The sequence below is a fragment of the Strix aluco genome, chromosome Z, assembly GCF_031877795.1.
Source record: "Strix aluco isolate bStrAlu1 chromosome Z, bStrAlu1.hap1, whole genome shotgun sequence".
NCBI classification, from domain to species: Eukaryota; Metazoa; Chordata; class Aves; order Strigiformes; family Strigidae; genus Strix; species Strix aluco.
The window spans coordinates 27,672,311-27,683,381 of NC_133971.1; positions in this window are offsets into that span (position 1 = coordinate 27,672,311).

Sequence of the window (11,071 nt, forward strand, 5' to 3'; positions counted from 1 at the left end):
AAGCTGTCACTAGCCACTACAATTTAACATAAATATTTCCTTATTTATGTTCAAAAGACTCACTTCAGAAAATATTTCCATTTCAAGGTGAATTGCTTAAACATATTCTACTTATTCTTAGGCAAGAATCATGGCAAAATATTTTCCCTGAGCAGCCATACAGCTTTAATGATCTTTGCTGCAAGTTAGTTGCAACTACAGTCCTACACAAAAGATGCTAAAAAAGCAGTAGGGAAATTGTAAATAAACACCAAAAAAATAACATAAATCATTAATAAGAAGGACAAAATTATAAACATGCCTTGCTAATGTTCAGTGATATTTTTATAAAATTCACAGGACAGTTCTTGTCAACAAATTGTAGTAAACATTGGCATGGACTTGTCTAAGAAAACATGTGCCCTATATAAATGGAATGGAATGCAATGGGATTCAAGGCTACACACACAATGAAACAGCAATTACACCCAGGGAAGGAAAGGAATAACAAACTGAAAAACAAAATAGGAGATAAAAGCTGAACATTTCTCCATAAGCATTAATTTTCTAACTGCATAGCTAAAAACATCTTAAACAAAAATAGGGATTTTTTTTCCCCAACTGAATGACTTAACAGGAGAAGCAACAAGTATAATTAATTTCTTTTCTATTCAGAGTAACAGAACAAGCATAATTCCATGTGCAGATTACAAAGGATGTGATGATATGGTCATATTTAGTATTACACAGCGCCCAAAAGCCTACACATAGATTTTTATAAAAACTAAATATGCATGTACGGTTGCTTTGAGAAGAGCCAGTCATCTGCTGATTTACACTGCAAAACTCCACCAGTACCCTGAGAACCTCACTCATTCGCACCAGGTAAAACACTGGTCTTCAGCCTCCATGCCTGTGCACAAGACACTGCCGGCATGTCAGAAATGTGCCATGGCAGATTCTCCAAACGACATCAGCTTTACGCACCAGGTATTTGTAGGTACTTCTTCAGCATGAGGCAGCTTTGTGAGAAATGCAGAGGAAGCGTTTGCACAGGCCCACATCTTTCTTAAATTGAACACAGTACTCCAGGTGGGGTCTCACGATTTTACAAGAAGCATCTCCCTCACATTCACTTAAGGCAAGACAGCACAAGGGAAGCTCGCTGACTGGCAGCTAAGGCAGCTCTCCCTTCTTATCAAAAGAGTGAGAAGAGAGGCTTTCGGTAACCACTTGTGTCCCAGAATATAATCTGAAGGATGCTTCTAGCAAGGTCCCAGCACACCCTGAAGAGAAAAGCACTAACAAACGAAGAAATTTCCTAATGAAGACTGGTAAGCTGCTCTCTTTCGTTATGAAATATCAGCAAGTTCATCACTTCTGTTTAGATGTGGCGCCTTTTTGAAAGGGAAACCAAGTATTGGTAGAAGCTATTGTCACCTTTTTGACTGCTAAGTAGCCCAAATAAACTGGAAAAAAATAAAGCCTTCTGTTACAGCTATGAGTCAGAAGGCCACATTAAACAATTCAGCACAGCCTTCATAGCTCTACAGCTGTTTTCACACATAAGCTCAGTTCTAGCCTGTTGAAAACTTTGAAGCTGGATTCTTTTTTTTAATTGGATTTGAAGAGGAGGATGAAGGGTAGTGTTTTATTTTGTTGGGTTTTAATAAGAGACCAGCCTTAAACCTTGTGGGTTTTCAGTCAAGCTCATTGCAATATGCCTTGCTCAGTGACAAACTGAAGTACATCTGCTGTACTGGAGGTTTCTGAAATTGCATACACCAGTATTTTCCCAAAGCTGATGCCTCAAAATAAGCTACACTTTCTGCCTCCTCACAATAGCCTTGACACAGGCTCACCCTTTTCACAGATATAGGCAGAAGAACAAGTTTCTTGTTGAGAACTGCAAGATTTGGGTCCAGGAAAAGGAATTAGAATCCAACAGAATTTAAAAAAAAAAAAAAAAGGCATCTAAAATACTGCTTATTTACTGCAAAACCCTATATAATACCTCTAAAAAGAAGAAACCCAGTAACAGGTAATGACAAACATATTTGTTGGCAAGTCTCTATGCTGCCCTTCATTGCTAAGTTGCCTTTAATGTTATCCACTTTAAAAAGAAACACGTATTAGACATATTGATGCATTTCATTCAGTGCACATATAATATGCCCAGGTGCTTCCCAGGTCCCTATTTTCTGTATCACAAAAAATTGCCCTCCTCAGTCCTGTTTCTACTGTTGCACCCTCTCAGTCAGTCCTTCGCTTTTTGTTTAGTTTCTGTCAGCCCTTCCAGCTCACATTGCTTTCGTCTGTGCTGCAAAGCACTATCCCCAAAAGGATGTCAAGCACAAACACAGCAGGAGTTTATGGTTCACCAAGGTTGCGAAGGAAGTCTGGCACGGTTTTAAGGTCACAAACAAACAGCACGGCATGCAGCAAGGAAGTGGTCAAAAAACCACAATGCTGCAATGCAGGTGTCACATAAGCTTTCGTGCTGCACTGCTGTACTAGTATACAGGTTGATGGCAGGGCAAATGAACAACTACGCTTCTGAAGGGATTAACTCATAATGGAAGATCAAAAAGCATATAAATATACTATAACTTGAACAACCAGATATTTCAGAAATACATTCTAGTGCCAAATGCAGAAGCTCAGACACTTTATATGATCACAAGTAGGTGGCTGCAGGAACTCAGCCAAGAGCAAGAAACCCCACAATGACTCTGCAAATCATAAAGATCAACAGAATGAAAACATCCACTAATTTCTTCCTCAGCACAGGCTGCCAACATTGATCTCTCACATAAAGGTACCACTGGCGGCAAGACCATTTACATATCACCATGAGCCATACCCAGTCACACTAACCTGACTCACGCCAGACCTCGGCACACAATCTCATTTTTGTTGAATTAGTGAGAGCACATGATACGGAGCTTATGTCAGCTTTGTGCTTTTTATGCCTGCTGTATGTCAGCAGCAGGAAAACAGACAGTACCTGATGCGGCTCCTGGAGCTGAATTAATCTACCAATGTTTTTCAACAATCTGAACCAGAGAGCAAGTTTATAGCAAATGAGCATTTGCATCACATAGCCACTATTTTCTTTAACTTGTCACCAGTGGTCTTAAAGCTGTGTTTAGTGCACCATCAAACTGTGACAACAGATAAGGTGGACAAAAGTTTTCAGTCTCCCATATAGCGAAGTAATCATTACTTGTGGAGAATAGGATATCTTCTAATTCTGGAACTGATGAATAACAATAGCCTGGAGCCTATTTCTTATCAGAAAGAAGGGGGAAAAAAAAAAAAAAAGGAAGAATATGAAGAAAAATCTTTTCAAGCATTATGCAGTGCCCAAACATGTATTAACATTCTTGCTGGTCTGTCATTAAAAATATCATTTAGTGTTTTGCTGTTAATGGCAACACAATTTATGTTGGTGCATAAAATCATACAGAGGAATTAAGAAGCTTGGGAATGAGCTGTTCACATACACAGGTCAGAAAATTTCTGCAATAGGCATATTAATAGAAAATGAACATTCATTCTGACATGTAACTGTTAAACAAAAAAAGGAGTTACCTCTTTCAGCTGACTTAATTTAAACCATGTAAATCAGATTACTTATTATTCTCATGCCGTATGTGACATCAGTGCTCTGCTGTTGCAGGCACTACACAAATACATGTAAACACAAAGTCCCTGCCCAGAAAAATCCCAGTCTAAGGACTGAACAGGAAAAAAAAAAATGGAGGAAAAATAATACACCATGGGAGCAAAAAATGATCCAACTGCTGATGGACATGCTTTGAAGTACCCGCTCTTTTCCTTCATATCTTTTAAAATAGGTCCCATTCTTTCACATGCATTTCCTCAGTCTCATACTGGCAGCAAGTCTCCATTCAAACACAGGCCAGCCCATGCACACTCTTCTGTGTGCCCCCATGCAAGCTGCCCACAATGGACTTGACCAGGCTCCCACACAGGAGTCAAAACCAAAACACTCATGACTCCAGTCAGTGTTGGATCAGCCCAGCGAACACAGCTCTTGCATTAGCAAATGCACACCTGAAGCCTGACACACATTTACACTTTAAACCACATTTCTCTTTTATGTTTTGAAATCAACATCCAAACAAGACAGTGGTTTCAGCCTGGCTGAACACATAGACTGGCCCGAGATATGGCCAACCCTACTGCAACAGCAAAGAACATGAAAGCACAGGATGGGCAAGACAGGCTAGAAACTGGCTTCTTTCCACAAAGTGCTAGCTAGAAGAGACTGAACATATGGGAAGAACGGAAAACCCAAAAGCTGTATCCCACCATGGAAAACTCTATCCCCCTCCACCCCTCTTCCCACCTCAACTCTTCTTAGTTCAGCATGGAGGAACTGGGAAGGCTTGGCAAGGCAGATGATCATTTTGGGATCAATACGTAAGTCCTACTGCCACTTCCTACTCATATCATGCAAAAGCATGCTGAAATCGTATATCCGTTTGAACTTCACTTCAACTATTTAGAAAACAGAATAACATAGTTGAATTAGTTCTGTAAATTCTGTTTCCTAGTTCTCATGCACATGAAATCCATGCATTTATAAAGAAGGTAACAATTACAGCTCTTTGTCCCTCTAGGTCTAACTAGACATACAAATAAAGTACTTTAGAAAAATCATTTGGAATTTCTTCCTGCCAAACAAGATGATACACAGCTTTTTAACTGTCTCACCAAGTGTTTTCAGAGTTCTTCTGTCTATGAACTTCTGAACATTTTCCAGCAGATGTGCTCAAATTATTCCTGAACACACTGCTGGAGTACAAATAAAACCCTGTTTATTTAATCCCCTTTTGCATGGGCCTCAGTGCAGAACTGAAAATTTCAGAAGCCTTCAGGATTGTGTGAATACCAGAATGCACTTCACCATTGCCTTCAGCTGGAGCAACGTCAACCAACACAGAGCACTTTGGAAAACTCTCACCTTTGAGGTTGAAACAGCCCAGAAGATTACAAGTTGCTGTCAGAGTACCAAATGAATCCAATCCCTGGACATGCATTAAACTCCTCTTTTCAAATTGAACTTTCTATCATCCTTTTCTTTCTGATCTTTCAACAGGACTTTGACTCCTAATCCAAAACTTTTGTCTTTAATTTCTTCTGCTGTAGAACAGCCATGTGTATTCTAAAAGTGGCCTGGAAGTAGTTTATGCTAATGTCCCTTATGAAACTCTGTAATTATTCTTCCCCTTCCATGCCACTGCTGTCAAGTGTGCAGATGGTACAACAGTGCCAGGGCTATTTCAATGGAGGAGCATGAAAGTCAGCAATGGGGCAAGGCAGGGTGGCCCCTGGCAGCTGGCTGGACAGAGCTCCCTTGTTTCATTCCTTGGCCAGTGCCTACTTCCTTATGTCTTTTTTTACTGGATAATGAAATGAACCTATTTGTGAAATAAAATATTTTAGAATTAATTCTGTTTCACTATGTTTCTCACCTACTGAAATCCAGGTAGTTAATTTGTCCATCAGTACAGCAGGCTTTGCTCTGAAGAACTTTAAAAATCAGTCCAGGCATCTGTTGTTGTTGTCTGTGCCTCTTGGGTATAAAATATGTCCCTCATTTAGTTTTCTTCTCTCTGTTCCTTACTCAAATACCTTCTACAGCCAAAGTACCTGTGAATAAGCAGTCATGTTTTCAACTGGGTCCCAGGGAATTATGCCAGCTCATCCTTGAGGAACCACAAGGTCACAGATTAAGAAAACAGTGAAGACGGTAATTAACCTGGCTGAAGACCAGGTGTTTGCTCAAAAACTCCTGGAGGGAAGGAATATCCTTTGAAAAAGTAACAAAAGACCAAAAGAACTTCAAAATTGTTATTTAATGACAGAACAAAATAAACCAGCATGGATCCAAAGGATAATCAACTGACGTTGTAATACAGACATGCCTTTGTAGGGATAGGCTACAGGTATATTGCATGTGATAAAAAAGCTGCCAGACTGTCTTGCCCACACCAGCATTTAACTTCCAATTTTGCATTCCCACTCTCTCTTAAGAGAGTCAGTCTCTTGGGCCAGCAGTTAATGTGGAGACAGCAAGGAAGCTATGCTGTCATCTCAGCTTGCTCGGAGCAAGTCCACCTGGAAGGACAGCCATGGCCACCAGGCTGCACTCACTCCTCCTCCTTCACTGCTATCGAGGCTGACTTCCAGCGGTGCAATAGTGAAGGAAAATGCTGGTGTGGATGGGGCCCAGGTTTGCACGTGCATATGAACTAGCGTATGAATTCATGACATGCTGCCTCAAGTGCTCCAAACCCTCTTGGGAACAGCTCTTGGCCTCAGTACCTCTTGCTTCCCTGCAGGACGACGGGACAAAGGTTGAGACATGATTCTTCTGACTCCCATTTATTCTAGGAGGGGAGATGGCTGTGAATGCACTCTCAAAGCAATTCCCTGTTTCTGCCTCTCTCTAAAGCAGCTGCACTCCTTTCTTTGAAACTATAAATGAGATGGGATGCACCTCCCCTGATGGGACATGCCATGAGCAAGCTGCATTAGAAGCAGTTTCCACTTATCATCAAAACAAAGCAAACTACCACACACAAAAATGTTCTTCATACAGACATATTTAACTTTTAAACAGGTTACAGAGGAAGGATGTTGCCCCATCCTAACATCCTAGTTAGGATCTGAGAAACCTGGACAGGAGTGTGTTTCACCACACCTCTCTTACATTTTAGGCACACTGCTGTACTTACCTCCTTTGTAAATGAAGTTAAACAACATCTCCTGACTATAAAAGAGTATTGCGAGGAATGATGCACTACAAAGATCATCAGGCACTGACATTATTACAGTGATGGAAAACATAGGCTCCTAGTATAGACAGCCAATATCACATCGCCTGGAGCAAATCACCGACCCAAACAAACAAACAGCTGGCTGTCCTGGTTTGAGTGAGTGACAGGGGTGATTTGGTAGCAGGGGAGGGGGCTAGAGCAGTGACCTCCTGTGAGAAGCTTTTCAAAGCTCCCCCAGCTCCAAGTAAGACCTGCCTTTGCACCAAGGTCGAGCCAATAGCTGCACTTCTGAGATAATGTATTTATGAGGGGGAGCCTGGGAGGAGTTGTGAGGAGATGTTGTGAGGAGAACATCTGTGCAAACAGGTGGTCAGTGGGAAAAAGGAGCAGGAAGGCGGGGAGGTGCACCGGAGCAGACACTCCCCTGTATCCCAAGCCACCCATGGAGGTCTACAGTGGAGGAGATGCTAATTTGCACCCTGTGGGGGGCCCCACACCGGCACAGGTGACTGCATCTGAAGAAGGCCGGGACCCCATGGGAAGAAGCCGCCACCATTGTAGTTCAGCACTGGGAGGACTGCAACACATGGGGGTGACCTACACGCCCGTGGGAGTGACGCATGTTGGAGAGAGCTTGTGGAGCACTGACTCCTGTGAGAGGGGGACAGCACTGGAGCAGGGGAGGAATGACAGAAGTTCCCCCACCCCAAGGTGGAAGAAGTGGTGGGACTGACTGCACGGCCTGTTCCCAGTCCCTGTGCTGCTGGGGATTAAGATCTAGAAATACCGGGAGCAAAGCTGAGCCTGGGAAGAAGGGGGGGGGGGGGGTGAAAGGTGTTTTCAGGGTGTGGTAATGCTTCTCACAGTCCTACTCTGTGAAGTGTTGTTAGTCTCCGTATTAAATTTTATGTTGGATTTTTCCTTCCGCTTATGAGTCTGTCTTTTGCCTGTGCTGTAATGGGTAAGATCATCTCTCCCTATCCTTATCTCAATTTCCTTGGCCTTTTGATTTATTTTTCCTTTCTCAGAAGTGGGGGGGGAAGGGGAGAGTGAGCGGCTGCATGGTACTCAGTTGCCCTCTGAGCTCAAACTATGAGACCAGACAAGCAAAGAACAGGCAGGATCATGCAAACTCCATGAAGACCACTAAGAGGAAACATGATGGACAGAAAAAAGTCAGGGAGAAAAAAAAACTAGAAAACTTGACATGCTTAGCACTCTGCAGACCCAGCTCAGGCAAAGACTCTCCAAGCTGGGAGAGCCTCCAGGCAGTCAAATGCTCTGTGGCTGCGAGCAGCCCAGTGCTACTCCTACTCTCAGCCCTCCCTGACCCAGTCAGAGGAAAACCTGCTAAAGCCTCACGGTTTGTCAGAACACTTCAATACATCGGTATTAAACAGTGAGTACATAAGCACCCCTCCCTCCTTGGCACCTATGCTTCACCAAAGAAGCTGTAACAGTGTCAGAAACAAAATCCAACTCCAAACAAGAACAAACTGCAGATACACTTAAGAGGGAGACACTTGGTGTAGCAGAATACAAAAGAAGTTAATCAAGCTTTACTCTCAAGCACTTTTAGCCATCTCCAGTGGTTGTAGGCATGAGCATGTGACACTTCTCAGGAGAGTGCATTTTGAGAATAGTAAGCAATGTACAGTACAGAACCAAATGGAAGTTTTATTTTCCATGAGATCTTGAGTCTCGAAGATGGGAGCCCATGTTACTGCCTCTTCCCAGAGAATTAATGTCCAAATACTCCTTTGGAAAGACAGAATGGGCATGTAACCTCCAGTATCTTCTTCTTGGGAAATGAGACACCTCTGATGTCTACAGGGAACTGCTGTGGATATCCTCCATGGCTCAGCATCTCTTTATTTCTCTCTGCTGCTCCCATGGGAAATATTCACCAGGCTCTCCCCAGAGAATAATTTACAAACTTCTGAGATCACTTATTTTCTGGTCTTGAGAGTTGACTACTCCTATGGTATGTTTGTTCCATGGCAGCAAGATATTTTTTTGCCAATGTCAAAGATCAATGTTGGTAATCAATAACATTTCTTAAAAAAAAAAAAAAACAAACAAACAAAAAAATCCCACACAAATAAACCAAACCAGTAACCTACCATTATTAAGAAGGAAGAATTTTCCATTAAAGATTTGGTTTTCCACACTACAAACTGCTTTCAATATATAAATTCTGCCATATATAAAGTGCTTCATCAAATATTTTGCTCTTTATCTTTCATGGATAGTCTTTTTTTCCATCTACAATAAAACCAGTGGCCACCTGAAGACAGCATGGTGTTTAGCATACTATAAAATGAAAAGACTCAGCTTACTGCTCTCCTTACAGAAAGGACTGAATAAATATATTTTTATTTGTATCAGTTAAAAAACTAAGTTAGAAGAGCAAAAGCTATTTAAATTCAAGTTCTACTTATTTAAGCAATGTATTATTAGCATTGAAAGAAGAGAAAGCATGTATGATGTTTCAGTCTATCCTTGGCTAGTCAATCCCAAAAATCAGACTGGCTTATAAGGAGTAATTTAATTATGTAGTTAACAGCATTTTGCTGTCTAGAAGTCGGAAACAGGCTCCTCAAATTAACTGAAAAGTATGTGCTTCAAATATTTAATTTTACATTTCATTACCATTTATTTTTTAAATTATGGCATTTATGCATGTTGTAATTAGATTTTAATGTATTGCTACCACAAAAATTACATATAAAGAGAACTTTATCAAAATAATGCATTTTTGAAATGGAGTAATTTCATAGAGTATTTTTAAATTGTATTTCACAAAAATTATATTATGCAGCAAGGTCCATGAGCTTTCTGAATGCATACCCTCTTATGCAACAAAAAAGGAACAGCCACCACTCAGCCAACCAGATTACACATAGTGTTTTAGATTTGCAAAGAAATTCAGTACTGACGAAGTGTGACAGTTGGAAGTAACGGTGCTGAATGGATGCATCCTCTAGCTGTGTAACAGCTGCTCACATAGAGCAAGTCAACAAAGTACCTTGCATATAATCTTTAAAAATGTCTATTATAAACACAGAACTGCAGTTATTCTCAGATAATTTGACATGAAGTACAAGCCTCTCAGACATTTTTGGAATAAAGAAGAGTGTAAAATCCACTTGATACAGATGTTAAGCACATTTAAATACAGTGTGAAAAGCATCCTAATTTTGGACCCAGCATACAACAGATGTCTTTCTCTCAAAGAACAAAAATCCTATGCTTTCACAGAGGCTGGAAAGAAGGGATTACTTCCTGCCTTTTGACCACTTCCACTTTTCCGACAGAAAATGATGTGTTATAACCATATGCCGACATTTTTAAAGTTGCACATGAACAGTATGCAATCGCCATGACATGGTATTCTATAGTTCCACTGTGCCCTTTAAAAGGGACTAGGAACACATGAGAGAAATACCTGAATTCACTGCAATCCAAACACTTGTCATGTTCCCTCAGTCTTCACAAGAGATGCTTTCTCTATCCCTGCTTATGGGTGAAGATTCAACAGATTTTAGACAAGCTCAGTCAGAGAACTGCTTAATGAAAACTGTCCAAGGAACTGCACAAACAGAAAGGACTTTCACACCTAATTTAAATGCTGATTTGATAGTGTTCTTCAGCAAAGTCTTCTTCAGCAAAGTCATGCAAACAAAGCAGAAGCAGTTGGAAGGAGTTTCGAAAACCAATGAGGTAATTGGACTGAAGAAAGAGAAATGTCTTGATTCAGGGACTTTTTCAAGATGGACAGACCTCTTTGATCTTCCCAGATGCACTGAGAAGTACTCAGATTAGGAACAATACTGTGACAGGCAAGACTGTGAAGCTGCAACACTTTCAGACACTAACTCACCAGAGCAACTACATCAACCTCAGATGATCAGTATAAGATCTGCCAAGACCTCCCCAAGTTTTAGATGAAGATTGAGAGACAACCTTGAATCTTTCTCAATTACCTTAGGGTGTTCACACAGCCCCTTCCCATACCCTGCAGAAGCCCTGAAAGCTTTACATACCCTTTACATACCCTTGACACACACATGCACTCACCTAAACAAAATAAAGGAGGCTGTTAAAAAATTACTATAGTCATAGTTTCTGGGAGACTCACCCCAGGTGCTCCCGCTGCAAGTCTCTGGAAGTCCATGTTTCGCCACTATCCTCAGGTTTGGTAGGACACTGGGGACCCAGAAGAAAGACACCACCTTCACCTGCTCCCACCACAAGAAAACAAGTTGGTGACCGCCTAA